The sequence below is a fragment of the Siphateles boraxobius genome, unplaced genomic scaffold (genome assembly GCF_051911475.1).
Source record: "Siphateles boraxobius isolate OS27281-9 unplaced genomic scaffold, OSU_SipBor_1 29, whole genome shotgun sequence".
In the NCBI taxonomy this organism is placed as follows: domain Eukaryota; kingdom Metazoa; phylum Chordata; class Actinopteri; order Cypriniformes; family Leuciscidae; genus Siphateles; species Siphateles boraxobius.
In genome coordinates, this window is record NW_027508908.1 from 17,322,686 (window position 1) to 17,350,023 (window position 27,338).

Consider the following 27,338-nt stretch of genomic DNA (forward strand, 5'->3'; position numbering starts at 1 on the left):
ACATGAGGGTGAGTAATTAATGACAGAATTTTCACTAATCTTTTAACTGAAAACAACTTGCACTGACATATCTTAAAATATGTGACTGTCACTGTTTTGTCTCAAGATGCACACCAGCAATGTTTTTTTTTTTTTATGAGACATTTTTATAAAAGCTGCTTAAATGCCCTAATTGTATTAAGGCCTAGACTTGGCTTAAAGGGATAGTTCACCCAAAATTGAATGCTGTTCAACCCCGTAAGACCTTCGTTCATCTTCGGAACGCGAATTAAGATATTTTTGATTAAATCTGAGAGCTGGATCACTCCTCCATAGGCTTCTAAGGGATTGAAACTTGTTCCCCGAGAAGTTATTAAAGACATCGTTAAAATAGTCCAAGTGACTACAGTGGCTCAATCTTAAGTTTATCAAGCGACGGGAATACTTTTTGAGCGCAAAAACGAACACAAATAATGACTTTATTTCAACTATTCATTTCCTTCTCTGTGGGCCTCGAGTGAGTTAGCGTAGTGTGATAGCGTAGTGCTACGCCACACGTAGGCTCACTATTGGCCGACGCTGGTCATGTGTGTGATGCGTGTGACGTACAACAACAGAAGCTTACGCTATTACACTAGTGGACTGACTCGAGGCCCACAGGGAAGGAAATGAATAGTTGAAATAAAGTCGTTATTTTGTGTTTTTTGCGCACAAAAAGTATTCGTCGCTTGATAAACTTAAGATTGAGCCACTGTAGTCACTTGGACTATTTTAACGATGTCTTTAATAACTTTTTGGGGAACAAGTTTCAATCCCTGAAGAAGCCTATGGAGGAGTGATCCAGCTCTCAGATTTAATCAAAAATATCTTAATTCGTGTTCCGAAGATGAACAAAGGTCTTACGGGGTTGAACAACATGAGGGAGAGTAAATACTGACAGAATTTACATTTTTGGGTGAACTATCCCTTTAAGCTAAGCCCTGTTTGGAAACCAGGGCCATATTGTTCATACCAGTAGTCAGCTGACAAAACGTTTGTGAACAAAAAAATCTTTAAAAAGTCCTTAATAAATACTGTCAAGACAAGGTTAGAGGCACAATTTAGTCTAATATATATATGAATGGCAAATATGATAATGACTAACCTCTGAACAAACTCAAGGGTGCATGGTGCCTCTTCCTGGTACTGCAAGCTGAAGTTATAGGAGGAAGCAAACAGTGATGAAGTTAGGCTCTGATCCTTCACACACACCTTGACCTTCCAAACTTAATATCCAGCACTGGATGCTTAAAGATTGACCTGTAATTGAAAAAAAAAATAATATTAATAATTAAAATAACTATTTTGGGCTCCACTGTTAAAAGACAATGTCAGACAATGCAGACCACTGGACTGACTGTTAGTAAAGCAATAAATTTAGGATTAAGAATTCTATGGCATTTCACAAATTTATGTAGTAAACTGTACATTTTTATAAACCAGGATAGGTTTTTACAGCTAACAGATTTCTGCCAAGATGAGCTAAAATTAGTTTAAAGAAGAATTCTTTGCAACTTCTTTTTTACTTTAAATGAATGTGTTTGCATTTGGCTTAGAGACAGAGATGACCACCCTTAAAGTATGTCACCCATAGTTCACCTAAAAATTAAAATTACATAATCATTTACTCATCTGGTGTTGTTCTAATGCAGTATACCGTTCTTTCTTTTTCTTTTCGACAAATGCCGTATATTCCAAACGTTCTGGGGTATACAAAAGGGTTTGGTAAAAATCAAACCAAAATGTAAAGTAATATTTAATGAAAATCCTGACCTTGGCCATTGATCTTCTGTACTTGACAGATGTGAACGTGAAAACTTATTGTTACAACAAACACAATGGATAGATTAATCTCATAAAAGAATGTACATAGTATATATTTTTTTATAAATATATTATTTTTTTTGTTGTGAATTTCAATTTCTCACAACTGCGGCATAATAATCATGAACATGCATTGAGCACAGAAGATTTTCATTAAAAAATACATTAAATTACATTTTATTTTTCATCAAACCCTATCGTATATCCACAGAACAATTATGGCACATTGCATGGGATCATTCTGTGATACTTTTGCATATTTTTCAAAATCGTGACGCTAGGCACTATTCACTGATATTATATGGATGAAGGCAAGCGTATAATTTTTTGGTATTCTCCTTTAGTGGTCAGAAAAGAAAAAAAGTCATACGATAACACCCCACTGCAAAAAATACTTTACTTAGCCTACTCAGTAAAATGCTTCAAGCACTGGCATATTATTTTGGTTTTGGTTGTAAGCAAACACTCACTTAATTTTGACTTATTCTTTCAGAAAACAAGAAAATTTTTAGCTACTTTTCTATTAAATGTTTCATGCAAGAATTGTAGATATCTGGATTGGAAACAAGAAGAAAAAAAAAACACTAAGAAAAACATTTTTTTTGCAGTGGGGTGAGTAAATAATGGCTTACAATTTTAGGGTAAAACTACCCCTTTAATGTTTACATACCAATAAATATAAGGCGTGGACTCTCTGGCAAATGTAGATTGCTGGACATCAGAGTTGCAAATTCCTGAAACATTTTTTTTTTAAAAAGGACAGCACAACCATAATCAACAGAACCAAAACATAAAACATATTACAGATGAATGAGATTTGTTGAATAATCTCTACTTATCTGTTTGAAGGATAACTGTCTAACTTCTCTTTGATGTGTGAGTAGCTGTAGGAACATGGCATGGCAATCAGGAATACCACATTTGAAAACAGCATTAGGAACATGGATTTTCATGTGCTGGCAATATGCTGACAACGATTCAAAAGCACGATCACAGAACTGAGTCTGACGCCACAGCATTTTTGTTAACACATAGATTGACTAACGTTATAACTGTAATACTTAAAAGCACTTACATTAGCACTGGACCGTCATCAGATTACAAAGCCTGAAACGAAAAAAATATATCAAAAGCAGGCCATGCAAATAACACGGTAAATGCTGCCTATTATGTGAAATATCGAAGTTAGCTACTTGGTAAACAGGTGGAACAGAATTATTTTTTTGCGCGGTAGTAAACCGCATTCGCAAAATCAAACCAAATTCGTGGAAACAATGTAGAAATGCAAACGCAAAAAAATATACTGACTTACCGTATCACTCAGTTGAACAATTATCCATCTTCTCAAACTCTAAACCTCACTTCCCCTTCAGGGACTACCGCTGCGTGTAATCGCAGTGGGCACGCCCCCCAGCGTAACGCGTCTGAAGCATGTATGAAATCAGTCAAAGGAGAAAATGGAGCGTCACAGCAAGTGACGTCATTGACCAGGAAGCTATAAATATCCCCTGAATACACAAGCCGCCAGCTTCTGTCACTTCAGCAGCGCTCTGTGTGTGTGAACTGAAATCTCGATTGTGTTTGTCTGTTCTGTCAGGAGTTTATCACTATATATATATATATATATATATATAAAAAACCAAGAATATGAGCGAGCAGTATAAGAAGTGTTTTTCCCCTGTACACGATACATCACGGGTGGGGATTCACACCAGCTATGTGTGGCTTGTTTGGGAGTTCAGCATGCCCAGTCGGCTCTCGAGGAGGTCGATTGTGAGCATTGTGAGCGTTTTCCTCTGAGAACTCTGCGCTCGCGGCGATCGCTCTTCGAGGAGAGCGGTATGCTGCGAGCACCCCGAGGCTCGGGTCCCGCTTCTGTTGAGGCAGAGCGGCGGCGTTTGTCTTGGGGCTCGCAGATGGATCTCACCGGCGACGTTGAGACGGGCCCCGCCCTATCTCAGCTTTCTCCGGCGGGATCCAGTGCCTCTCACCCGGCTCTGGAAGCACGCGCTGCGGCGGTTACTTCTGCCCGGGTGGAGGCACATGATGATGTTGATTTAAGATTGTCCAGTTCTGAGGAGCTGGATGTCGAAAGCTTTGCATCTGAGGAAACTAGTTTGCCACATTATACTGCAAATGATGAAGGTTTGATGGATGTGTTATCTCGGGCTGTTGAAAAGCTTAGTATCGATTGGCCAGCTGATAGACAGCAGTCTAGAAATAAAAGTAAACTAGACGATAGATTTTGCAGGATTTACACAAATCAGTCTAATGCTTATGGTAACATTTCTGGTGCTAAATCTGCTGGTTATGTGACGATGCCGAAGGCAGAGGAGACGCTCGCGAGCTATCTCTCGCCGGCTTCGTCGTCTTCACTTAAAGCACCGGCTCTTCCATTGAGACCACTAAAAAATACCTCTGTGCTGGTGGGCAAGGCTTACTCGGCGGCTGGGCAGGCGGCTGCTTGTCTACATACGATGGCTATTATGCAGGCTTATCAGGCCGACCTGCTAAAAGATGCGTGTGAGGGGGGGGGAAATTTCCGCTGATATGATTAGCGAACTCAGGCAGACTGCCGATCTCACTCTTCGTGCTACCAGAGAGACCGCAAAATCTATCGGTCGGTCTATGGCAGCCATGGTGGCCACAGAAAGGCACTTATGGTTGAGTCAGACCTCCATGAAAGAGAAAGACAAATCTCTCCTTTTAAATGCTCCCGTTTCGCCTGCGGGCCTCTTCGGTGACGCTCTTCTTTCTGTCACGGAGAGGTTCCAGGAAGAGAAAAAAACAGGCAGCTGCTTTTCATAAATACATCCCTCTTAAAGTGCGTGTTACTGGGGCTGCTGAACGTGGGCAGTCCCAGCCGTCGAGTTCGACCTCCAAAAGAGCACAGCAGAAACGGAGTGTCGCGTCTCGTGTCCCCCCGCAGAGAGACTGGAGGGACGAGGCGGGGCGCTCTCCGGCGCGGCCTTCTCGGGGCAGGACTGATCTGAGGACAGTCATTGTCGCTAGGAAGGCCGCGTCGAAAAAATCCTGACGTGCTGAACGTCAGGACTCTGAGGGTGGTCCCCATCGGGAAAGACTTGAGTTCACCGCACAAAATCACGGTGCCCTGTCTTTCTCGATGCCCTCAGGGGTCTGTTCTACTAACCCTGCCCATACAGGGCGTAGAGAGACTCGGCGAGCGGTTTCCCGAGGGACGCTCGCCCCCTCTGAGGAGGGTTGTGAAGTGCTCAGACCAGCTGTTTCCTGCCAGTATGTTACAGGGCGCTGCGTCTGTCACTCGGGATGTTCATCCAGAGGCCAGCCTCGAGGGGCTGGTTCCCTTAGTAGAGTTCCTGGCGAAATGGGAAATGCTTCCCAATATTTCTCAGTGGGTCCTGAATATCATAAAGAACAGGTACGCTATTCAGTTCAGAACGGGTCCACCTCGGTTCAGAGGGGTTCTGCCTACTGTGGTGGGCCCCGAGCAGGCTCTGGTATTAGAACAGGAGGTAAAACTCTGCTGCAGAAAGAGGCTATAGAACGGATTCCTCCACCCAGCAGGGAGTGAGGATATTACAGCCGGTACTTCATCGTTCCGAAAAAAGATGGAGGGCTGCGTCCCATTCTAGATCTGCGTCTCTTAAATCGCACTGTTGGGAAGCTCAAATTCAAAATGCTCACTCTCAAGCAGATCGTGTCACAAATCAGAGTCGAGGACTGGTTTGTCACGATAGATCTAAAGGACGCCTATTTCCATGTTTCAATCCTCCCTCAACACAGGAAGTTCCTGAGGTTCGCTTACGGGGGCGAAGCGTACCAATATCGGGTTCTTCCGTTTGGCCTAGCACTGTCACCCCGCACGTTCACGAAGTGTATGGATGCAGCTATAGCTCCGCTCAGGCTGCAGGGCATCCATATTCTGAACTATATAGACGATTGGTTAATTCTAGCTCAGTCGGAACAGCAGGCGGTTTGGCATCGAGATGCTGTTCTTGCTCACATCAAAAGATTGGGGTTGAGGCTCAACGCCAAGAAGAGTGTTTCTTTCTCCATTACAGAGAACCACCTTTCTCGGTGTAGTATGGGATTCGACGACGATGCAGGCACGATTGTCACCTGCTCGTGTTGCTTCGATTGTCGCCGCAGTATATCAGGTCAAGCTAGGCCACTCCTCCACCGTAAAACAGTTCCAGAGACTGTTAGGTCTCATGGCGGCTGCGTCCAACGTGATACCCTTTGGCCTCCTGCACATGAGACCATTACAGTGGTGGCTCAGAACCAAGGGTTTCTCCCCGAGGGGAGATCCTTTTCGCATGATCATGAGTTCGCGACGGTGTCATTGCGCCCTGGTTATGTGGAAAGATCCTTGCTTTCTGTCCCAAGGACCTGTGTTGGGAGCTCCTTGCCGTCGCTAATGTTCTGCTAACGACAGATGCCTCTCTCACGGGTTGGGGAGCGATCATGAGTGGTCGCCCAGCTCGGGGTCTGTGGAAGGACCATCACCGTCTATGGCACATAAATTGTCTAGAGATGTTGGCAGTATTTCAGGCTCTGAAACACTTCCTCCCAGACCTAAGGGGCCACCACGTCCTTGTCCGAACAGACAACACGTCGGTGGTCTCTTATATCAACCATCAGGGGGGTCTGCGTTCTCGCCCGCTGTACAAACTGGCACGTCAGATCCTTCTATGGTCCCAGGGGAAAATTCTTTCTCTGAGAGCTATTTATCTCCCGGGGTATTTAAATCAGGGGGCAGACATCCTGTCGAGACAGGGGCCGAGGCCCGGGGAATGGAGTCTTCACCCCGAGGTGGTGGAGCTCCTATGGGAGCATTTCGGTCGTGCCGAGGTAGACCTATTTGCTTCCCGAGAGACATCTCACTGTCCACTATGGTTCTCTCTCAGCCAACCAGCCCCCCTGGGGTTGGACGCGATGGTACATCCGTGGCCGAGGTCACGCTTGTACGCTTTTCCCCCGATCGCTCTGCTCCCGGGAGTTCTGGAGAGGGTTCGCTGGGACGGGCTCAGTCTTCTGTTAATAGCCCCGTTCTGGCCGGCCCGAGTATGGTTTGCGGACCTAGTGTCTCTCCTCGACGGCTCTCCCCTAGAGATACCGATCAGGAGAGATCTACTCTCTAAGGCGAGTGGGTCGATCCTTCACCCCCGCCCAGAACTATGGAGGCTGTGGGCTTGGCCTCTGAGGGGGCCCAGCTCGTAGACTCCGGTCTCTCGACTGAGGTCGTTGAGACCATCCTCCAATCCAGAGCTCCCGCCACGAGGAAGTTATATGCCGCGAGGTGGAAACTTTTCACCTCTTGGTGCAGAGAGTGCCAGCAGGACCCAGTTAACTGCCCAGTTGGTACAGTGCTGGATTTCCTGCAGGACCGTCTCTCCACAGGGTTATCCCACTCCACACTGAAGGTGTACGTGGCGGCCTTAGCTGCTTACCACGCTCCTTCAAGCGGAGGTTCTCTCGGGAGACACCCACTTGTATCTCGCTTCCTTCGTGGCGCCCTGAGGCTGAGGCCTATAGTTCGCACGAGGGTACCATCTTGGGGTCTGGCCATTGTCTTAGAGGGTCTCTCCCTAGCTCCCTTCGAGCCCATAGAGGAAGTTTCGGAAAAGTTCCTTACACTTAAGACTATCCTTCTTCTGGCTATCTCGTCTCTAAAAAGAATTGGAGATATTCAAGCACTCTCGGTGGCTCCCTCGTGCCTGGAATTTGCTCCTGGTTCGGTTAAGGCTTTTCTCTGTCCTAGACCAGGGTATGTTCCTAAGGTGCCAACCACCTCCGTTAGACCTATAGTACTGCAGGCCTTCTGTCCTCCACCTTTTTTGACGTCAGACCAGGAAAAATTGAATTTGCTGTGTCCCGTTAGGGCTTTAGATGCTAATGTCCACAGAGCTGCCCTGTGGAGGAAATCGGAACAGTTGTTCGTCTGTTTTGGGTCACCTAAGAAGGGGTGTCCTGCATCTAAGCAAAGGATGAGCAAGTGGGTGGTCGAGGCCATCTCACTCGCTTACGTTTCGGCCGGTCAAACTTCACCTTTGGCTGTCAGGGCCCATTCTACCAGGAGTATGGCTGCCTCTACAGCTTTTCTTTCAGGGGCTTCTCTTCAGGACGTTTGTGATGCGGCAGGCTGGTCCTCACCGCACACTTTCGTCAGGTTTTATTCTCTCGATTTTAGCTCCACTCCTGGGGCTCAGGTTCTCTCTTCGGCTTGTGTCTCCTAGTCACACACTACGGGGACCTGTTCGTATGGGGATGTGGGTATTGCGTTCCCACTGCGATTACACGCAGCGGTAGTCCCTGTAGGGGAACGTCCCGGGTTACGTATGTAACCCTAGTTCCCCGAAGGGACGGACCCTGCGTGTCCTGCCATACTCCCGGCGTCCCCTTGGGTCGCTTGCTTCAGTAACACTAGAAGCTGGCGGCTTGTGTATTCAGGGGATATTTATAGCTTCCTGGTCAATGACGTCACTTGCTGTGACGCTCTATTTTCTCCTTTGATTTCATACATGCTTCAGACGCGTTACGCTGGGGGGCGTTCCCACTGCGATTACACGCAGCGTCCGTCCCTTCGGGGAACTAGGGTTACATACGTAACCCGGGACGTTATCGTCACAGGCGCAAGTTATTTAGATGACAAATTCTTCCACCCGTCTTCATATAACGTTAACGTCCTCCATTTTCTGCTGCATCACAGGCAACTATTGTTTGAAACACGAACCAAAGCTCACCAAAGTTAAAAAAATTCTCACAAATTAATAGACAGTTTATCTTGATAACAGGAATGATTATTCTGTGCAGTTGAGTCCCGGTGACAAATCAAGTTTGCCTGTACATTTGCCACAATGCAATGCCTTTACAGTATGATACTGTATTACAAATTTATCAGGATGAAAACAGAAATGTGCTGTATATTTACAGCTGTTCTGTAAAAGATACAGCCTAATACTGTATTATGGAAATACAGTACAATACTGTAGGAATTTACCTGTAAATTTACAGTAAAGGGTTACAGTGTGGCCATAGAAACAAGAGACCCACAAATGCTTAGTTAGCCTTCTTGACGAGTTAATTTATTTATAAAAAATATACATCGCGTGTCTTTGTGCCCTCGACGTCAACCCATTCGACTATCGTGGGTCTGAAGACACGCGGTTATACAATTCTGCCTCAGGTCGGAGAGACGCTCGCAGGCTATCTCTCATCAGAGGCATTTCAGCAGCGAGTCAGGCTGTTACTAAGGCATACAAACGCTGCAGACCATGGCTGGGTTACAGATGGGCCAGGCTGACGTGCTGAAAGAAAAGCTCAAACGCAGACCGTGGCAAGTCGCACTTCCTCTCGTCAAGACTGGGGACTGGCTCGTGACGCTCAGCAGCCTCATAATAGACCTTTTGAAACAATAGTCCGGAGTTTTTTTTGTCCCGGAGTCTGTGGGGGTGTGGCCTCTCAGGATGGGGCATATAAAATACATCAATCAGCTCCTACCAGACACCCTCACGATACCACTGTAACATCCCCGCCACCTCTGATGATTCTCACATGTGAGACCTGTGTTCTCGCACAAGACTGTTATGGAAGCAGACTCGAACAAGGAGGATGAAAGTTAACAGGAAGTTTATTCAAAACTCTGAGCAATAGTGAAGTAAACAGGTAAGTGGATAATTTGAATGATACTCTGGAGAGCAGGATTTTAGCGGTGAAAGGAATGTCTTTTCTTACAGGCTCAATGAATGTAGGATGGAGAGGTAGATGACGGCTTGGATACACACACCTCGCTGGAATGCTGAGGATACAGGTGGGAACAGCCGGGGGTTAAAGTGGGACGGAACAGTCTGGAACTGCGTTTCGGCACCTCAGATAAATTAATAGATAAATAGATTAAGTAATCTCAACGAATCTCGCTGGTCCCGAGATGAGCCAATCGACCAACCAACCTCCCTTCCTCTCCTCCTCCTCCTCTCCTCCTCCAATTCCACCAACTGCGTAAAAAGTAGCCTATAATTTGTATTGAAAATCACTTTTAACATTTAAAAACAAACGTTTTCATATTCCAAAGCTTGTAGAAGGTTCCTATTGGCAATACTGACCTTGTAGCTTTGAGTAAATTCACTTATCTAAGAAAATGATTCATAAAACATATAAATAGCAGTTGAGACTATGTTTACTTTCTTCACTGACACAGACGGAAATTAAAAGACTATCAATCAAAGTGGGTGAGGCTGTGATGGGGTGGTAATGTGGGCTGGCGTGGCCAGTGGCTGAATTTTTGTCCCAGTCCGCCCCTGACAGTTGCTGTTCTAGCCAGAGCAAGTGGATTTTGCAGTGGAGTTAAAAGTCTAAAGTGAAGTAGGCTAATATCAAATTTACATAATTGTGGTTGTGATTTATTTCTGTTATAGTTTTCTTCAGCCATTTTGGTGCATTAAATTTTAAGTTTTGGACTTCCCATTTTTATGTTTGAATTTACAATATAAAACAAGGTTGTGTTCCATATTATGGTGTTCAGCAATTTTAACATAGCATCGTCATCATATCAGTGTAGATGGTCCAAAATAAAGCCATTCAAATATCAAGTAAATTAGTATTGTGATACTTGCCACAGTGACAACACTTCTACCAAAAAGTATTGCTATACCACGAGACTCAATATGTTGTCCCACGGTGAGTCATTTTTCCCTGATGCACCTACACAAAATTTGAGGGTTCCCCCACCTGCCAAATCCCACTTTAACCACTGGGAACAGCGACACGGAGGAATGATGAGACACTGGAGAGGGATCACAGGAGAAACACTGGTGAGGAAACACTGGAGACGAAACACTGGAGACGAAACACTGGAGACAATTTGACAATCGCTGGAGAAAACAGGGTAGGTGTCCACTTCATGCAGGAACGAAACTGGACAATGAGCTGGGACGAGGTGTGTGCATTTATAGTGGAAGTGATGAGGGTGATGGTGAGGTGTAGGTGTGTGTGATCAGTATTCAGGAGAGGGAGTGCGCTGTGATTGGCTAGTGTGAGAGCCTGGCAGATCTGTAAAATAGACTGGATTTGTTAATTAAAAAATTGTAGAGTGCAAGAAGCTTGCAATCCAAATTTTCTTTGCACTGATTTGCAGTTAAAAGGAGAAAAAGAAAAATTATTATGGAGGAGTAAATGATTGGGGAGACGCAGGGAGCAAAGATTGTGTGTTCTGCAAAGATAGTTGCAGGTAAATAAATAATTTTACAATGTGCTGCTGTTGCGGCGGGTCAAGCAAATGTTTCTGCTTTGTTTCTGTTTGATATAATTGTAAAGCTGATATTATTGCTGATATTCTGGTCTATAACTCCTCCCTGAACTTGCCGCTGCCCTGTATATTGCTCTCTCATTGGCTGTAGGTCATCGCCGATGTAATTTCCAGTCAGAACACATGTCACACTGCAGGATTTTGAAATCACAGACAGGTCTAGATATTTAGCATGCCAAATATCCCACGGGCATCAGCGACGCAATGTCGACTCTCTCAATGAAGATCGCGTCTTTGATAATTCACACTGCGGTGTAATATACTGAGTCCAAGCCATTTATGTTTGTTCAATTTCTTCAATTCCAGGATAATTTTGTAAAATTTTATTTTTCTAATACTTTTAAATGATGTTTAGTTTCTTATTTGTGCTTTATGTTAAAAAAAAGTGTTATGTGCATTTAGTGAATTAGTTTCATTTGGAAAACCTGAGTCATGACCAGTGTTGGGTAAGTTACTTTAAAAAAAAAATTAGTTAGTTTCTTCTCACAAAAAGTAACTCAGTTACATCATTACAAAAGTAACTAATTACCAGGGAAAGTAACTATTGCATTACCTTTTTTATATATATATATAAATTGGATACCCCCAATGTTAAATATGTTAAATGAATGAAATGGACTCTAAATAGAATAAATTATTATTAATTATAAAACATTGTACACTAATCTACACAATTTGAATGTTGCTGTGGGACAATGTGAGAGACACATTAATTTAATTATGAAAATATTATCATTACTATAGTGGAACAACAAAACACAATAGATGGTTTAGAACTTTTAATATTTATTGCACAGACCACAACTGGCCAACAAATAAGTCTAAAAATAAATTATGTATCAATTATAGTAACGCCGCATTTTATTGTCAGTAACGGTAATGGTGTTGTAACGGAGGAAACAGTAATTAGTTTGATTACTCGTTACTGAAAAAAAAATAACGCCGTTAGTAACGCCGTTTACTTATAGCCTGATCTTTTTTGCCTGATCCATTGCTCCCTGATCCATTGCTGCTGTCTGCCTAACTGCCTGCTGTGTTGTGTTTGCTTCGAGGCTGTAACCTCCGTCTAAGCCTCGTATTAGCTTTGTATTTCTTTCTGGTTTGAACCATCATTTACTACCATTTCTAGTTGTTTATACTACTAAATACAGCTTAGACAACATCACAGATTAGCCTGACATCGCTAGCTTCCGTTATTGTTAGCACAACACGCTAGTAACTCGCTAGCCTGTTAACGCGCCACCTGTACGCTCAGTTATTTATTTATTTTTCTCTCGCGCGCCCGCGCCTCTGAGTTCATAAAAAGCCCAGGTGAGTAAGAATCAGTCAACAAATACGGTGAGTAATGTCTTGTCCTGTTATTGTCACCTGCACTTCATGTTACATGTTTAGCATAGCCTTCCCCGTCGGCAATATGGGGTTTATATGTGATAAATGCAAGGAGACAGTCAGGCTGACGGAGAAGATTTCAGAATTAGAAACACGCATCCAAACTTTAATTGAGGATAGTAAGTGTGCAAGAGCTTTAGATACTATTTTGGATGCGCCTAGCATAGTGAACCCTTTACATGATTCGGTTCCGGCTGAACTATTGCCTGTGCAGCCAGGCAGATGGGTGACAGTGAGGGATCACTCGAGTCGCGGAACAAAAAACCACTCTTCCGTTCCGATTACCACAACAAATCGATTTTCCCCACTCAGTGAAACACCCACTGAGAATTCTGTTGATTGTGCCCTGGTAATTAGCGATTCTATTACACGGAACGTGAAAATAGGGACACCAGCCAACATAGTCACATGTTTGCCGGGAGCCAGAGCGCCTGACATCAAAGCAAATTTAAAAGTGCTGGCTAATGCTAATTGTAAATTCTCTAAGATTATTATTCACGTAGGCACTAATGATGTTCGACTTCGCCAGTCGTAGATCACCAAAATTAACATTAAAGAGGTGTTGGAACTCGCAAGTACGATGTCAGGCACTGTAATTTGCTCCGGCCCCCTTCCTGTTCGAAGGAGTGATGAGATAGTTAGTAGATTGTGTTCACTCAATGGCTGGCTGTCTAAGTGGTGTCCGCAAAATAATATAGAATTCGTAGACAATTGGAAAAGTTTTTGGGGCAAACCTGGCCTGTTGAAAAGAGATGGTATTCATCCCTCCTGGGATGGTGCTGCTCTTCTCTCTAGTAATTTGGCTCATAGTCTTAGAGATAAAACATGACATTCTGGGGCTCAGGTCAGGAAGCAGACAAACTGGCTAAACCGACCGTCTGCTAGCGGCCTCGCGTCACCAAGGTCAGATAAATCCCATCACATAGAGCCTCTTTCACCTAGATATTATCATATAGAGACTGTCTGTTCCCCGAATTTGGAAATACAAAAAACTTCCAAACCTATCTAAGGTTAAAATTTTTATTGATGTTCAACAAGTAAAAAACAGATGTAATACAGATGAGCAAACGATAAAGCTTGGGTTGCTGAATATTCGATCCCTTAATTCAAAAGCACTTATTGTCAATGATATGATTTCAGATTATAACCTAGATGTGCTGTGTTTGACAGAAACCTGGCTAAAACCAAACGATTACATTACTTTAAATGAGTCCACCCCGCAAGATTACTGTTATAAACATGACCCTCGTCCGAAAGGCAAAGCTGTAATTGTCGCTGTAATTTATAGTAATATTTTCAAAACCACTAAGAAATCTAGTTTTAAATATAATTCATTTGAAGTGTTGGTGCTAAATGTAAAAATATATAGACGTAAACGATAAGTAAACGATAAATCACGTTTGAGAATTCTGCTGGCTACTGTATACAGGCCACCAGGGCACCATAAAGACTTTATCAAAGAATTTGCTGACTTTCTATCAGAATTAGTATTGGCTGCAGATAAAGTACTAATTGTTGGTGATTTTAATATACATGTAGATAATGAAAAAGATGGATTGGGATTGGCATTTAAAGACATTGTAAACTCAATTGGAGTTAGACAACACGTGTCAGGACCTACTCATTGTCGTAATCATACTCTAGATCTAATATTATCACATGGAATAGATGTTGATGCCATTGAAATACTGCAGCAGGGCGACGACATCTCAGATCATTATCTAGTCTCATGTAAATTACATTTAGCCAAGGCTGCAAAGCCGACTCCGTGTTATAAATATGTTAGACCTATCACTTCTGCCACGGAAGATTGCTTTATCAATAATCTTCCTGATCAGTTTCATCATCTCAGCATCCCAGATAGCTTAGAAGAACTCGATATTGCAACAGAAACTTTTAACTCTCTATTTTCCAGCACTTTAGACACAGTTGCTCCGCTGCGCTTAAAGAAGATTAAAGAAAATAGTCCAACGCCGTGGTACAATGAGCTCACCCGGGCCCTTTAGAGAGCAGCCAGAAAAATGGAGCGCAACTGGAATAAAACAAAACTAGAGGTATTTCGGATTGCATGGAAGGAGAGCTCGATTGCTTACAGAGCGGCTTTAAAAGCTGCTAGATCTGCTTATTTTTCAACCCTATTAGAAGAAAATAAACATAATCCTAGGTATTTATTTGAAAAAGTGGCTAAACTAACGAAAAAGAAAGCTTCAAGCGCAGAAGTTTCCAAGAAACACAGCAGTAATGACTTTATGAATTTCTTCACTTATAAGATTGATAATATCAGGGACAAAATTATAACTATGCAACCGTCTACAACAGTATCGCATCAGGGAGTGCATTGTAGTCTCCCTGAGGAAAAATTTGAATCATTTGTTGCTATAGGAGAAGAAGAATTTTGCAAAATCGTTAACTCATCTAAATCAACAACTTGTATGTTAGACCCTATACCAACTAAACTATTGAGAGAGATGCTTCCAGAGGTCATATATCCTCTTCTTAACATCATTAATTCGTCTTTGTCTCTAGCAGTATCCTCACAACTGTGTTCCTTTCTTGAAGGAAATGCTATCTGCGAGGATTTTCAGTCCGGATTTAGACCGTACCATAGTACTGAGACTGCTCTCATTAAAGTCACAAATGATTTGCTTTTATCATCCGATCGTGGTTGTATCTCTCTATTAGTGTTACTTGATCTTAGTGCTGCATTTGACACCATTGACCACAACATTCTATTAAATAGACTAGAAAACTATGTTGGCATTAGTGGAATTGCACTAGCATGGTTTAAATCATACTTATCTGACCGTTATCAGTTTGTAGCAGTAAATGATGTGATGTCTTATCGGTCAAAAGTTCAGTATGGCGTACCACAAGGCTCAGTACTAGGACCGCTGCTGTTCACTCTGTACATGCTACCGTTAGGAGATATCATTAGGAAACATGGAATTAGTTTTCACTGTTACGCTGATGATACTCAGCTCTATATTTCCTCAAAACCTAACGAAACTTACCAATTCACAAAATTAACCGAATGCATAGCTGATATAAAAAACTGGATGACTAGTAATTTCCTACTACTAAATTCTGAAAAAACAGAGATTCTAATTATTGGACAAAAAACTTCCACACGTAATAACCTAGAATACCGTCTAACACTTGATGGCTGCTCTGTTAAGTCTTCGTCGTCAGTTAGGAACCTGGGTGTGCTCTTTGATACCGATCTCTCATTTGAAAGTCACGTGTCTAGTATCTGTAAAAGCACATTTTTCCATCTTAAAAATATATCTAAATTACGTCATATGCTCTCATTGACAAATGCGGAACAATTAGTTCATGCTTTCATGACCTCAAGGCTAGATTATTGTAATGCTCTACTGGGTGGTTGCCCTGTACGCTTAATAAACAAACTACAGCTGGTCCAAAACGCAGCCGCTAGAGTTCTTACCAGAACCAGGAAGTATGACCATATTAGCCCGCTTCTGTCAACACTGCATTTGCTCCCTATTAAACATCGTATACATTTCTCGTAAAATATTGCTGATTACTTACAAAGCACTAAATGGTTTAGCTCCGCAGTACTTGAGCGAGCTCTTAACCCATTATAGTCCTTCACGTCTATTGCGATCTCAAAATTCTGGCCAGTTGATAATACCTAGAATATCAAAATCAACTGCTGGCGGTAGATCCTATTCCTACTTGGCACCAAAACTTTGGAACAATCTTCCTAACATTGTCCGGGAAGCAGACACAGTCTGTCAGTTCAAATCTAGACTAAAAACACATCTCTTTGGCTTAGCATACACATAACACATTATAGATTGCTATAATTGAATGTTAGGCTGCATAGTTTAGATCAGCCGGAACCGGGAACACTTCCCATAAATCCTGATGTACTTTGTACATCATAAGAAGGATGGCGTCTACGCTAATATTAGTCTCTCTGTTTATCCCGAGGTTTACCGCAAACCGCCGGATCCAGGCCATATCTAGATCTGAGGAAGGACCATCACATGGACACGACGACAACGCATCCCTGAAGTGCCAGCCTCATCAACACTGTGAAGGCCTCATGGACACCTCAACAAAGTCATCTCCATACCGGCGTGATGACTCCGACCCCTAACCAGATGAACTGGATAAATATTGTGAAAGTTCTGATCCAATCTGACTTCTGACCTATTATGCCGCCTAAATCATAATCATACACTGTTCGTTTGTTGGCCAAAGGAGAAGTGGCCCCCCGACTGAGCCTGGGTTCTCCCAACGTTTTTTTCTCCATTCTGTCACCTGATGGAGTTTTGGTTCCTTGCCACTGTCGCCTTTTTTTTCGCCTTCATTCGCCATTGGCTTTTGGCTTGCTTAGTTGGGGACATTTAACATTTAATTTTGAATTTAACAATTCTATTACAACGTTACTTGCCTGTTATCTCTGTAAAGCTGCTTTGAAACAATTTGTATTGTAAAAGCGCTATATAAATAAAGGTGACTTGACATGACTATAAAGCCATTGTTCCCATTAGTGGGCATGACATCATTGCGCGCCCATGATGCGCTTCATTATGAGTAAAGACACCGTCAAGGAAGCCACTACAGCGCTCTTCTCTAATTTTCTAAATCTTATTTCTCATACTTCTTTTCAGGTAAGAGCAAAACAAAACACTTCATTTTGAGTATAAACTATGTTTTAATACGATACTGATGAGTTGTGTGTGTTTGAAGCAGTTTGTTTTACTATATAGTGTGTCATGAGTTTAGTTTTTTATTTGAGTGTATAAGAGTACATGATGTTGTTTCAGATTTAGGAGTTATCTTATACGTGCACATTTAGGTAATTTAACCCCCTCATTTCTGTTAACTGAGTTATGCATTGCATTCGTCGTAATCAATATTGTATGTGTTTTTACTTTGTGAAATACATCAGATACGATGGATTGAACAGTTTACATATGAGGATGTGATTCATTTCCCAGCTGCATTGTTGTATCAACAATTTCATACTTTCATTTCATTGCTATGGGTAAATGTAGCATGTTAAATGCTATGGGCATGCTGGAAATCTTCTTTTGTTTGTAAAAAAGAATGAGATTAGAGTGTCACTGTCAGTTGTAATGCCACACATGTCATTTTGGGGCTAGAGCATGACAACTACACAGAGAGAGTGTTGATCATATTTTTCTTATTCCTTCTAGTGTGATGAAATGTTTAAAGTCACTTATGTCTACAGTCAGTTGTTACGGTGAAAAAAGTTATACACATGTTAAGAATGTAAAGTTCTGAGGTTATGTTATATGCATATTCTCTTATGAATCACGCAGAATAAAGATGCCGCCAAGGAAGCCATCACTACAACGCTCTACTCTAATTTTCTTACTCGCTACTTAAGAAAACGAAACCGCACACACTTTGTCAAAAAAAAGAATACCCTTTTATTTACAGGGCCAAAGTGGACACAATATTAAATCTTTAAACAATATAAATACAATTAACATATGATAATAATAAATAAACCAATATAAAATAAAAATTCACATTTACATAATATTAAATAAAACGATATTGTATCAAACAATTTAATAATACTGGAGATTAATAAAGATAACTACCATGGTAATCTAATCTCGACATGGCTCCAGGTTCCAATGTTTTGTCTGCTTGAACCAGTCATTTAAGTTATCTGGTCGTTGCACTAGTTATGGAAGCACATAGCTTGGTGAGTTTGGTATTTCGTTCCCACTAAAGTGGGAGCTACGCAAATTAGCTATGCATCGTTGAGTGAACCGATTGTGGCAGAGCGGGTTAAACCCCGCCCTGTTATTTGTGGCTGTCACATGAGTGATAGATGTGGCAGCCTATCAGCCGCTGTCCCTGGCCTATTTAAAGAATGTTTATGCCACCTGGTGATGCGTCATTGTTAGCTCCGCCACTTGTTGCAGGCGCGCCGCCATTCAATGCTGGCCGTGTTTGGTTGGCAGCGCCGCGGTGATGTGCAGGCTGTTCCGTTCCCCCAGGTAGGCAATAGGTAAATGTTTGTAATTGTGCAGCTTGCGATAATCTACGTGCTCTTCCTTTCAGTTGGTTTGTGTTTATGTGTACGCTGAGCAACCGCACGCTTATACAATTCCGTGATGACCAACTGGTATGTAAAGTTATTCTTTTAAAGTTTCAACTAATATTTAACTGAGCTAATCAACTGATGTCTGATGTTTTTAGCAGGATATTGATTCTTTTGAAGATGCTCCGTCTTAATGGGGACGTTGGGCTGATCGTTTTCTGCATAAAATCCATTTAGACTGCGCTGCTGTCTTGCTGCTGTGTTACTGTTTTTGTTGTGTGTCTTCACCGCTACAACCATCGATCTGTTCACAGCTGCAGGTGCCGAAATTGTGTACGTGGGCTCGCCCTTCAGTCATTTTATCATTGGCTGCCTGTGTGTTAAGTTGTATGTTTCTTTACTTTGTTTTTGGTTAGTTTGGATGTTGATTACTGTGCAATGTGTTAAGTTGCAACTTTGTTGCCCTGTGATTGGTGAACTTGTTTTGTCTACAAGTTAGTGTTCCCTTGTGGTGAGTGTTTGGTATCACCAACCACTCTGAATTTTGTTATTAGTTGTGTCTAGTATCATTTGTTTAGTGTATTCATTAATCTTGTTTTTGTTTATTTTAGGCTGATGGACCCTGGGTTGGGAGGCTAGCTTTTCTTGCCTTCTGGTGGTGGTAATTTAAGCACGTAGTGTGGTTTGCCGCTTGTAACCACTTATACCTCACTGGGCGTGCGTGTGGCTTTTGAATTAGATACTTAGCTAGCCTACCCCACTATGGGTGAGCCTCAAACATCTTAACAGTTAATTATTTTATTTTCTTGTTTATCGTGTGGTACGAGTCATGTGTGTGTGACATTCTGCCTTACAGTGACCAGAAGGTTTTACCTATTGATGTGAACTTAATAAATTAACTTTTGTACTGATATCCACGTCTCTTTGCCCTCCATGGTAACGAACCTGTGTGCACTATTTACTTTGGGTAGTTATTTCCCCTCTCTCTGAAGAGGGGTGGCGTAGTCAGCTTGTTATTTATTTACCACTATACGATTTGGTATTTGTCAACCGTTTAGTCCCACCACCACGCTACACTATGAAAGAGAACGTCTCTGGTTACTGGTGTAACCTTTTCTCTGAATCGGGAACGAGACGCTGTGTTCGCTGCCAAGCTTCTCGCGCTGCCGACAAACTTCCTTTTTCGGCAGAGAAATCTGAGGAGCAGATGGTGCGCGCCAATATAATATGGCGACGTAAGAGCGTCAAGGTGGTGCCCACGCCATCAGCCAATGAATTGGCGTGATTCTATATGGGCTTCAGACTATCGACACACCCAGAGGGCGTTCTGACGCGTAATTTTACACATGATATGCAGCCAAATCTTGGAGTGTTTTGCCTTTGGCATCTTCATTAATCCCCTCGCTATCAGTTCAACAAGTGTGCCGAGTAGCGGCATTGACGTTGACGCCGGAACACCAGTGGGCGGTAAAAAAAAGTCAGGCACCGAATTTTTTTTTCTTATTCGGTCTCGTAACTACCGTTTACGTCGGAACCGGTTCCCTATTGGCACTGCGTTTCGGTACCCAACCCTATTTATCATACTACTTTTCAGGAGTACTACACATGATTGTCACTCACGTGAACGAGCACCGATTTGCCTCCGGTTTCAGGCATTTTTCTGCGATACCGCAAAATCTGTTGCCGAGTGAAAATCGGAGCTAAAATCGTACTGTGTGAACTCTGCATTACCTGCATCTAACTGATATTCTTCAGGTCAATCTTAAATTCATAATCATACAATCAGATTGAATGTACGCTGAGTAAAGCAATATCTTTGTCCTTTTAACAGTTGGCCGTTGACGGCCTGGAGCTCAATATCCGAAAACATCTAAACAAATTGTCAAATAGATACTATGCTTATATATATATAAGTCACATATTTGAGGTCTAAATAACTACATTCTCACCTAAAAAAACAAAAACTACATTCCGTGACACTACAACAGTATAGTATTTGTAAAATTAAGGTGGGTTTGCGCATCTGCCATGACAATTACTGTGAGTAAATACTGCAAGCGGAGTGAGTGATACTGGTAGAATATCGCATGGCTGGAAAAGACTCTCAGCAAATCAGATTCGAGAACCAGAACGAACTGTTGTATAAATAGCAATATAGCAGAACATTGAGTCCCTTGCTTTTATAAAATTGCTACAATATAATAAATGTATAAGGGGCAAAAACGAGACATAGGGTAATGGAATGAGAAAAAAAAAATAGAGACGCATTGAACTTTTAACCTGACACAGCATTCTAAAAATGTTGTGCTCATGAGCAAGATGCTGCAAAAGATAAAAGACTCAAGTGTAATATGTATCCACCTTTTACACTATGTTTTAGATTATGGGAGGCACTTCCAGTTCAGGGAATTCCACTTGTGAAAACTGAAACAAATAATTTGAAATCATAAGTTTACACCACAAATAATCCTTATCCATTTGACTGAATGAACTGTCCAATTTACTTCATGTTCTATTGTCAGATGTCAGTAGAATAACGTAACGCTTGGTATTTTAATGTGACATGGTAACAAGAATATCTATATCTATCTATATCGATGTCACTTTGTAAAGAAACATTACTTGTCTATAGACTGAACACGTAATATGCATGCACGTCACCATTTTCACAAATTCGCAATTTTGTTGTTTACATGGAGATGATAAGAGTATAATTTGAAAAAAACTTGTACTTTGAAACCCAAATTCAAAAGCTTGCGTTTTCAGGCCGCCAAAACACTGTTGCCATGTAAATGAATGGCCAAAACACACAAAAGGTTTTTAGTTGAAAACAGTGTCGTGTAAAGGACCCCTTGCTTGTTCACAGCGTCAGTTCTTTCAGCCGCCCTCTCCTTCCCTTCTCCTCCTTTTCTATATTATCACTCGATACTATTAAGATTATTATAGATGCAACTTTATGATGCTACCATTAACATAAATTAGCATATAATAGGTAAAAAGTGGGTGTACTCTTCCTCTTGTAAAGTGATGCATGAAGCTCAATCAGATTAAAGGAGAACTCCGGGCAATTTTTAAGTTAATCTTGATTGTTAGACCTTTGTGGGTACTGACTATAGAAAAAAAAAATTGGTGCTTGCTACGCGGAGCTGCGACCGCGAATGCCCAGAGCTCCCACACAGCTAAAACGGCAGCTATGGGGGGATGGACATAAAGAGCGTTTTTGAGCCTCTTAACCGACACAAGATGCAATTAAAATGTCTGTCCAACATGAACAGGGACCCTACATGTGAACAAGATACGTTTAGCAACTTAGCCATTGTTTCAACTCACCTAAATAGTCTTTTAAACGGCAAGCTGTAGTCTCGCGCTGCAGTCCCGTGCTGTAGCCGGAAAAGGTAAACAATGTCCAGGTGGGAGGAGCGTTGATCATGTGCGACGAGTTAAGATCAGAGTTGCTTACAAGTGAAGAAGAAATGGTTCGTGTTTGTGCCTTTCCGAATTGTGGCAACAGAATGCGAAAATATAAGAGCTTAAATTTTCATCGTCTTCCTTTTCATGACCTCGAGATTCTGCAGTTGTGGCTAGTTGTACTTCAACTTGATGTGCTAACTCCCGCGCTACTACTACGCGCTAAAGATTACGGCATTTGCAGCGAACACTTTGACAAGGATGACTACACACACTCAACACAGCGGGGCCGTTTGAAGAAAAATGCCATTCCATGTACGAAGACGGGTGCAACCACTGTGGAGGTAATGTAAACTTTATTTATCCTTCCATTTGGGCACACACGGCATGAGGAGAGATGTGCATGAATGTTTTTGTAGTCTTATTTACAAAGCTTTAATTATTTCACTAGCTTCTTCGACTTTAATTGTAATTGTATTCGCTGCAAATGCGGTAATCTTTAGCGCGTAGTAGGCTACTTCTATGGGAGTTTGCACATCAAGTTGAAGTACAACTAGCCACAACTGCAGAATCTCAAGGTCATGAAAAGGAAGACAATGAAAATTTAAGCTCTTATATTTTCGCATTCACTAGCTTCTTCGACTTGAATCGTAATTGTATTCGCTGCAAATGCGGTAATCTTTAGCGCGTAGTAGGCTACTTCTACGGGAGTTTGCACATCAAGTTGAAGTACAACTAGCCACAACTGCAGAATCTCGAGGTCATGAAAAGGAAGACAATGAAAATTTAAGCTCTTATATTTTCGCATTCGTTTGCCACAATTCGGAAAGGCACAAACACGAACCATTTCTTCTTCACTTGTAAGCAACTCTGATCTTAACTCGTCGCACATGATCAACGCTCCTCCCACCTGGACATTGTTTACCTTTTCCGGCTACAGCACGGGACTGCAGCGCGAGACTACAGCTTGCCGTCTAAAAGACTATTTAGGTGAGTTGAAACAATGGCTAAGTTGCTAAACGTATCTTGTTTACATGTAGGGTTCATGTTGGACAGACATTTTAATTGCATTTTGTGTCGGTTAAGAGGCTCAAAAACGCTCTTTATGTCCATGCCCCCGTAACTGCCGTTTTAGCTGGGTGGGAGCTCTGGGCATTCGCGGTCGCAGCTCCGAGTAGCAAGCACCAATCCGGTTCGTTTTTTTTCTATAGTCAGTACTCACAAAGGTCTAACGATCAAGATTAACTTAAAAATTGCCCGGAGTTCTCCTTTAAGATGAGGTTATATCTTCATTGTGACTGGTTGATCAAGGACCTGTCAGTGACCAGACATTACTCCTTTTAGGAGTATTCGACTTGAAACTGTGCTGCACAGACGAATCAGTGAATGACATTAAAGTACCGCAAAAGCACACAGAGCCATCTGCACTCTAATGGCTCTTGTTGTACTTTGATGTCATTCTCCGATCGGGTACATTTAGTAATATAGCGATATGAAACACATTAAACAAACCTATTCTGATACATTTACTTGTATATGAGCCTGTATAATTCACTCTTCAACTTCCTCTGAATCAGTTTCTGGTTCAAACGTATATAGCTAAATCTATATGTATATATAAGCTATTTTAAGGCATGAATCATAAAAAAAAAAATAAAAAAAAACTTTTTAATGTCATTTTGGTAGTCAAAGATGAGTTTAAGGGATAAAATGATTGACTACAGGGGGACATTTCTTGGTTATATTTTGTTATTTTAGTTTTTTACTACCTTATGAAGCTAAAATAGGATCTTATCCCCACTTATTTCAATGCAAAAAAAATATTGTCTGCCACAAATGGTAAAAAATAGCTATCATTTATTTTTTCAATTTATCTAAAATAGAATCTTTTTTGTTGGCATCCCTCTGTCTCTGGAGACAATGTAATATGCGTCAAGGAGTCTCTGTGGTTGGTTTGCAGCGTCTGTGGTGACTGTACAATCCGATTTTGGAGCGGCAGACCCTATTGCAGTTGCTGTAGGTGTAGTGCCTGGGTCTGGATCTATTGGTGCTATATCTGCTAATGCAACTTTTTCTCATTTAGGATCATGAACATGAATTCAGAGTTTCAACATGCTGAATCGTTGAGAAATGTGCATATAGAAATTTTACACAATCTTGCTCTTCGTGGGTCAATTTGACCCATATATGCATCTATTCAAAAGCAACTGTACAGATTATGTCAGAGCTCTTCAACTCTAGTCCTGAAGTGACAGTGTCTTGCTGAGTTTAACAAATATTTATTTCCAAAGTTTGTGAAAATAAAAAAGTTGTTTTTACCTGTTAACTGTCTGTCCCACCTTTTGAGCATAGACTTGAAAATGGCTTTTCTATCTTAAATTGTTAAAAATCTTGAATACTTCAGATTTCAGAATAAAGTATTTTTTAAAGGGAACACTTAACAGATTATTGTAGAAGTAAAAAAAAAAAATTGTAGAGGTTTAAGTTTATGAAAATGTAAAATGTATTTAATATATATTTTTATATTACATATATATATATATTACAAAAAAGGTTCAAGTCTAAACTTTCAAGAAAATCAAAGCTAAATAGCTGAACAAGTTCTGTGACAAATGTTAGGTTGATATCTCAAAAATTAAGCCTGACAAGCCAGACCCACATCAAGATGTTGGGTCTGGGAACACACCATTGGCAGGGCTCAATCACAGGGGCGGGAGAAATGGTTATCTTTCAAACTCCCTCTGCACGCAATAGGATAGTTCTACAACCAACCAGAGCAACAAAGAAGGTGACGTAGTCAGAGCGACGGACTTCAGTGCCATTCTTTGTTCTTTTTTCAAAGAAAAGCTTAACTCCAAGTCTTCCAGAGTCACGGCCAAAGCCGATTTGAAAGACCGTTGTTCGCCAGCAGCAGGAGTCATCGTCTTTGTTTTCAAGTAGCAGGGAACTCATGCGGAACCGTCGCATCTCTGCCCTCATTATGTTAAGCCCACCCACCGACTCTATACACAATGTGATTGACCTGACTAGAGTTTGGTTTTTCCAGCTCGCAAGCCAACGGAGAGGACGGATGACACTGGCTGCAAAAAAAAAATTGCTAGGCTATCAAAAAAAAAATGTGCGCAGTACCAAACTTTTCCACTAGATGACATCTAGACCATAAGAACTCTTTAATTTTCATATATTGTTTTAGTGATCTGAATCAATTATATTTCCATACTCTTCAAAATATTTATGAAGTAGACATCCTACTCAGAGTTGGGCAGTAATGTTAATATTTAGTTTTAATTCAATATCTAAAATGCATTTCAAAAACATATGGAAAGAGTCAGCGTTGAATGGAAATAGTCTGTTATAGTTTGGCACCACATCACAAATTAAGAATCTATCGCTGATTATTTATTGCTCTGTCATTTCTTTTGTAAATCAGTCACCAAATATGAAAGCTAGAGCTTTCAAATGCTATATAGTTTTTCAAGATTACTTTAGGTTTAGACTAAGCTATTATTGTTATAAATATATAATGGCAAGTGTCCCATTGGTGTTGGGGAGAGGGAGACTTAAAAATAGTGGTTCAAAATATTTTCATTAATCATAAAATCAGTTATTTATTCTTTGTAATGTGTGAAAAGTATAAATATTAAAAGTAAATTGTTTGTGATTGTATGGTTTTTGTTTTGTTTTTTTCCATTGTGTGATTTTTGGGGAATTGTATTGAATCCAATTAGTGTCAATTTGACCCAGACCATACAGGCTGTTACCGGAAATCAAACAGTGCATGAGAGTTAAGTTTGTTACTTTTCTGGTGTACTGTGCACTGTCAATACTGTGCACTGTCAATGTTTATTAGCCATTTTCAGATTTGATTAACTTGATTAACAGATTTAATTAAGCATGTGGTTGTCACGGAGGCTACACCATTATCCACACCAGACCCTTCAGCTCCACCCACTTGTTCATCCTCAGCCTGAATACTAACTGCACGCACCTGCACCAGCTCATCAGTACACCGGACATAAGCAGTCACACCAGAGATGGGCACGTTCAAGCTCAAACCGGTGCTCAATATTTTGCTACGGTTTCCGCGTTGAACAACATGTTTCCTGGAAACTGTGTGCAACGGGGTTTGAGATACATTTTCTCTTGTTTGGTGGGTGTGTCAAAAATGTCAACCCAATCAGCAGTAACATGTATATAAACCACGTGGTATTAAATAGACAGCTCGTACATTTGTCCAAGTAAAGTCTTTTACAAATGTGTCTGCTGCAGCTCGGTATACGCAACAATTGAAGATATTAGAAGACATATTTGTCATAAGAGTTTTATAGTAAAAGTATAGCATTTCAACATCGATCAGCAATAATGATAAGCTTAATACTCACAATAAAAATAATACGGTCATATAGATCATAACACAGTCTCGGAGGTAAGGAGTGGACTATCCTGAAATGTTTGTCTTTTCATCCTGAAATGCAAATGTTGGATCACAATAATTAGGAACCACAGTTTCCACAAATCCTTTCACTCGATTGGGATGTTCTCTTTTATTCTGGATGGCAATGGCAGAATGGCCTACTTACCTGCCATAGCTGCAACTCTTTCATCAGCAGAACAGGGTGTTCAACGCACCACCGTTTCTGTTTAAAAAGCGTTTTGCAACTTTTTGTCGGGGCTGAACGCAGCTGCATCACACACTTCTTGGATTGGTGCCCCTGAGGAGGGCTCTATTGGACGCCATGCCTCTGGTTGAATGAGACCTCATGGCCAAATGTGAAGGCAAACTGCTCACCTGATAGACCATAGATATAGCCTGAACGATCCAGTTACTGATGGTCTGTTTGGATGCGGGAAGCCCCTTCTTGGGCGACCCGAAACATACCAGCAATGTATTTGCTTCCGCCATGAAGAGGACCTCTGAATATATATATATATATATATATATATATATATATTGAGAGCTCTGACAGGGCAGAGCAAATTAAGTCTTTCTTCATCCGCCGTCACGTGAGATGGAGGATGAATAGCCTGCAAAACTGTAGGCCCTGCCACATTAGAAGGTACATAGCCCGGCCTGGGAGGCAACATAGCCGTAATGTCATTTGGAGCAAACTCCATGCACCCATGGGATATTGAGAGCGCCTGAGGATCTCCTACTCTCCTCAGAGAAGTAATGGCTAGTAAAAAAGCTACCTTGAGGGAAAAGTTCTTGGCCTCAGCCAACTCCAGAGGTTCGAAGGGGGCCTCGACCAGCCCTCCGAGAACCACTGCCAGGTCCCATGTGGGAACCCTGGTACGAGCCGCAGGTCTCGTCCTCCAAGCCCCATGGAGGAAACACACGACCAGCTGATGTCTCCCCAGAGG

At 41.6% G+C, this 27,338-nt stretch overlaps 1 long non-coding RNA gene across 1 annotated transcript; it reads right to left on the reverse strand.

Annotated features, from left to right (window-relative positions):
- Positions 1–1,114: 1,114 nt before the first annotated feature.
- On the reverse strand, positions 1,115–8,554 carry LOC143754042 (uncharacterized). Its single transcript, XR_013207870.1, has 5 exons — positions 8,442–8,554; positions 3,155–3,203; positions 2,918–2,949; positions 2,513–2,726; positions 1,115–1,278 (listed from the first exon to the last, which is right to left on the reverse strand). It is a non-coding gene; the product is annotated as an uncharacterized LOC143754042 (long non-coding RNA).
- Positions 8,555–27,338: the final 18,784 nt, after the last annotated feature.